Source organism: Musca domestica, unplaced genomic scaffold, assembly GCF_030504385.1.
Source record: "Musca domestica strain aabys unplaced genomic scaffold, Musca_domestica.polishedcontigs.V.1.1 60, whole genome shotgun sequence".
NCBI classification, from domain to species: Eukaryota; Metazoa; Arthropoda; class Insecta; order Diptera; family Muscidae; genus Musca; species Musca domestica.
In genome coordinates, this window is record NW_026712364.1 from 2,678,047 (window position 1) to 2,684,046 (window position 6,000).

Sequence of the window (6,000 nt, forward strand, 5' to 3'; positions counted from 1 at the left end):
AAAGAGAATTGACAAAATATCAGGCATGTGTTGCAAAAACGTGTGATAGTAAAATAGACAATAATAGGAGCGCATCGCATCGCTTCAAAGTCAAATTAAAGGCGTATGCTTTAAAAAAAATAAATAAATAAAAATCCAAACTAATCTGTTTATTTTTTTTTTAGTTATCTGAATTTCATTAAGTCGTACCAAAACAGAAAAAAAGTACCCCAACTTGTTCGAATATATCATCCATTATATTGCATTGTCTAAATCTGCATTTTAATTTGCGGTTTCGGTAAACTACATAGGTGTTGGCCATATGTTGTTGCCATGGCTTTCATTGTGGCCTGTCTAAAGATGTTCTACAACAATTGGAAAGAATTCCACATTGAATCACAAACTTGATATGCTTTGTGAAAGAAAGGCTTTGTTTTTTAAAGTTAAGAATTTTGAATAAACTGAATAGCGATTAAAAAATTGAAAACATCCGTGTTAAACATAAACAACATATACCTATCCATAAATCTCCAAACAAATTTGTTTTTGATAAATATCAGAGCCAATGCTATGTATAATACACATAAATGTTATCCGTCCATCGGCCTGTTGTAATACAGCTTGATTTCTTATTCTAACACCTTCTTCAGAATATTTTAAAAATTAAAACAAAAACCAGTAAAAAGCGGATAAGTTCGGCAGGGCCGAATCTGGATACCCTCTACAAAAGGCGGAGGAAACCCGTTTATCGAGACTTGATATACGATTAGTATTTATTATTTGGGAGGAGCAAAAAGGTATTCATATCAAGTCACATTTTTAGCAAATGGTTATAAAAATAAATAAATTGTTCAAATATGGGGAAGTGCCGAAAATGTTGTCTATCCCAGATTAATAGGTGCCAATAATAAACCATGATGAATCCATAGCGAAATTCAAATATCAAATTTCAGATAGTTCCACTGAACACCCAAATTTCGGGAGGTATTATTTTGTGAATGATATTAAAAAACGTTGACTTATATTGAACACATTGCGAAATTCAAATATTAAATTTCAGACAGAAATTCAAATATCAAAATTCAGACAGTTCCATTGAAAATACAAATATCGGAAGGTACCGCTTTTGAACGATATTCAAAATCCTTGACTTATATTCAACCCATTTGATTTGAAATTGAGAAAATAACTACTCATAATGATTTTAAAGTTCAAAATCTCGAGCCAATCCTTAAAAGGAAGTAAATGAGTGACCCGATCAAATTTCGTGGATTTTTACTCGTTTTTTTTTTGCAAAAATTTATGGGAGATGTCAGTAAGAGTGGGCTTATATATTCAGTTTTCTCAGAATTATCAGAAGATTTACAAAACTTGGACAAAATCAGATATTTCATTAAAGATTTATCGTGCGCATGGACAGAGAGACGGATCGACATGGCTATATCGACTTCTAATGCTTTGAAACGGATTTCGGAATTATATTTTATCGTTATATTTGAGCGTTATGTTTTTCAAATCTTGAAATCTATATGGAGGAGGTGGCAAAAGAAATGGTCCGATCTTTATAACAGTTCTTGTGTTGATAGAAATATTAAGATGTGCCACATCTGAATGGAATTGGAATTTCCATCTTTACACCAGATCTTGGGGTAATAAAAATACTGTGATGTGTTTTAGTTGAAAACAATCGGTCTGTTATATCACATTTTATAGGAGTTATAAATATTCAAAATTTTTACCCTTTGTGGGGAAGGTACTTGATGTAGTTTACCGATATTGTCCATTTTCACACCTGACCTAGCAAAATCGGATAATACTTTCAATTTTATATATTTTTTTATTTTTGAAAATTTTCACCTTGTGTATGGTACCAGAATGAGTGGGCAGATATTGCCCATCTTCGAACTCGATCTAAGTTTGATAATAATATTACGATGTACCAACTTTGGAAAAAATCGGAAACTCCCTTCGAGAGTTATCGTGCGCACCAGCCAGACGGTCAGACAGACGGACGAACATCGCTAGATCGACTCCAAATGTCCTGAAACGGATTTGGTCCAAAGAGACTTGGGGTCTAAAACTGTTATATCGATGAGGCACGTTTTGGCCGTTTCAAATGATATATACCCTCTGTAGCCATATGGCACCGGAATTTATTTAAAGTTTCGCAGTTGCACTTCATAATGGGCACTTTAGCCTGTTACAGAAATTTGTATATGCAGCTCACATATAACGGTACCTCCCTTTATTTGGTATTTTGATAACTTTAGCGAGATTATTCACAGAAAGTGTTTCACATTTCGTTATGGATGCCAAAGTCTGTGACAGAAAATTGTCTATGCGGGCCCACGTCTTCGTATAGTCATCATAAAACGGCACCTCCCTAAATTTGGTATTTTGATGATTTTTGGGATATTATTCAATTGTTTCAAATTTCGTGTTTGTAGTTCGTAACGGGTAGAAAACGGAAAAAATGTCGTATGCAGGTTCAGGTGTTCGTATTGCCCCCATATAACGACGTCCGAATATAAGGAATATAAGGGCTTTGATGATTTTAGCGACATTATTACCGGAATTGTTTCAAGTTTCGTATCTGAATATTATATTGGCCTACGACAAAACTTTCCTATGCTGGTCCACATCTTCGTATAGATGCCAATTTAACGGTAACTGCCTATATTCGGTATTTTTATGATTTTTAACAGTATTTATACCCTACAACACTATGTGTTGGGGGTATTATAAGTTTGATTGGGCCACAAATTATGTAACACCTCGAAATATTCGTTTCCACATGGGAAAGTATATATGGATCTTCCTATTTCGCCGAGCTGAGTCGATCTAGCTATGAATGTCCGTCTGTCCATGTTAATTTGTAATCACTCTAAAGGTCGCAATTATGCCCCATCTTCACGAAATTTAGAATGAAGGTGGGGATAGGGCCAGAATAGAACCCTATTGCTTTTGGAGATGATCGCATAATATCTAGGTGGGGAAATGGACCAAAAACTGAAAAAAAATCTGATTTTGCAGTTGCTCTACAGGTCACAATTATAGACCAATCGACGTGGAAGTTAGCATGGTTTAAGAGCTTAGAGCTGGGCAGATGCCTTCCAATTTTGATGGTCGTCGGGTAATATTTAGTGGTTGAAATAGACCATAACATCTGTGTTAAATAAAAGTCAAATTTTCCATTAAATCCCGAATATTTTTAATCCCGTCGAAAACACAAATAGACGAACAGGTCAATTCTGACCGTTACGTAGATGACGATAGTAAATATGTCGGATGTATATAGCGAAACGTATACAATTTGTTTATACACTGGAAGGGGATGTTAGCTAGAATGCTTATATCTCAAGAACCGATTTTGACAAATTTTGTCAATTCAGAATGCCTTCTTGGCATAAAAGTATAAATTCTAAAAAAATCGCATAAAAAGATGTCAATAATGATGTTAATATAGATTTTGTAGTATTTTGACATTTCATTTTTTTTATATTTTTTATCGCATGCGATTTTTTCAATTTGACTTATAATATTGACATAATTTTAAAAGCGAAATCTTCCAAAATGGATTTGGATATAAGGTGGCTTCTCACATATTGTAGTGTTGTAGGATATCACAAATTCGGCCCCGCACTACCATAGCTTTTGCTTACTTGTTTTTAACGTATTTTTTTAATTTTCAAATTCCTTCCAAATGGTGGCCCTGTCGAACTTACCTGATTTTAACTTGTTTTAATTCAGTTTATTAGTTTAAATAATCTTAGTTTATAAGTGAACATCTGTTGACATTATTCCACAAAAACAAGAACCCTTTAATCCTACCAATTATAAAAAAATTTCCTATCTGAATATTTTTTCTTCATTCTTTTCCTGACATATATTTTTTTTAAGATACATTTTTCGTACAGTTTATATATTTGATATTATCAAAACTTAAAAAAAAAAGATCACGATATGCAAATTCTTTGCGATACTAACAAATAGAACGAAGACAGTAATTCTAATATTTATGAAATATATTCTGTGAGGAAACAGGTACCAACTATATCTAGTTTTGTTTATATATCAAAATAAAAAAGACCACAAATCGTATGGTAGAGTGTGGGCGAGATTGTGATTTTTTTTTTTTTTTCATTTGAATAATGTATGCGAGTTGGTATTAACACGCGTTTTTTTATTTTTATTATTTTGAAAGATTCCATAATCATTTGGATATAATTATGATATCATACATAGGTCCCATACCATTTCAAAAATGTTTCTTAAGCTAAATAATAAAAAAAATTGAGTAAAGTCCCATTTCTAAACTGGACTTCAGATTAAGTCGATAAAAAAAACTTTATATAGTACTCTATAGTACTTTATATAGTCTCCAATAGGACGTACCCATGGTTAAGGGTCTTAGACCCGGGTTCTCTCTGCAATAATTACTCTTCTGAAAATACTTCTATATCTTATAAGTACAAGTAATTTTTTTGCCCAGTTGACCGCTCCCGGAATATTTGCGATATACCTTTCTTTTTACGTCCCCACCTAATGACAGCTGCCGATAGAGCTATAGTTTCCGACACATTTAATACAATTGCACTTTTCAATAAATGTCAGTTGTTTTCTTCGAAAGAAATTGAAATAAATCCAATGTCAATTTATTATTATACCCTCCACCATACATAGTATGGAGGGTATATTAAGTTCGTCATTCCGTTTGTAACTCCTCGAAATACTCATGTCAGACCCAGCAAAGTATATATATTCTTGATCAGCGTTAAATTCTAAGTCGATTTAGCGATGTCCGTCTGTCTGTCCGTCTGTCTGTTGCAATCACGCTATCTTTCGACGAAGTGAGATAGAAGGCCAACATTTTGCACACATGTTTATTTTTTCAGTAAGCAGGTTAAGTTCGTAAATGGGCCATGTAGGTCCACGTTTTCATATAGCCCCCATATAACTGTACCTCCCGATATTCGGTATTTTGATGATTTTAGCGACATTATTCACCGGAATTGCTTCAAATTTGATATTTGAAGTTCGAAATGGATACTACAGCATAAGACAGAAAATTGTCTGTGCAGGTTCATGTCTTCGTATAGCCCCATACAACGGTACCTCCTGATATTCGGTATTTTGATGATTTTAGCGACATTATCATCCGGAATTGTTTAAAATTTGGTATTTAAAGTTCGCAATGGATACTACATCCTAAGACAGAAAATTGTCTGTGCAGGTTCAGGTCTTCGTATAGCCCCCATATAACGGTACCTCCCTATATTCGGTATTTTGGTGATTTTAGCGTCATTATTCACCGGAATTTTTTCAAATTACGCATTTAGAGTTCGTAATGGAAACTACAATCTGTGACAGAAAATTGTCTATGCAGGTCCAGGTCTTCGTATAGGCCCCATATACTAGTACATCCCTATATTCGGCATTTTGACGAATTTAGGTACAATACTCAGCGAAATTGATTGAAATGTCGTATTTGAAGTTCGTAATGGATGCTACAGCCTATAACAGAAAATTTTCTATGCTGGTCCAGGTCTTCGCACAGCTCCGATATAACGGTACCTCCCTATATACGATATTTTGAAGATTTTAGCTACATTATTCACCGTTTATTTCAGGTTCCGAATTTGAATTTGGTAGTGACTTATGACAGTAATACAAAAAAAATCCAAATTATGTTGAAATCGGTTGAGATTCAAATGAAATTCGCAAAAAGGGAATAGCAGAATGTTTTGTGAAATAAAAATTTATTTTCCAAATTATATTGAAATTCTTTGAGGTTTTGATATGCCTCCCATATATATTTTCGGTCGATTTCTACAAAAAAAAGGAGTGACGTAATTTGGTCCAGCAATAAATTTTGTCCAATTATATTGAATTCGGTTTAGTTTGGAATATAATTGTGTCCCACAATGCCTTTGCTATTGGTATTGGGCTAACAGTAAAAAACTACACAAAAATTTAATTGAGGATACGATTGTTATGGGGAAATATGTTGCTCCCTCGAAT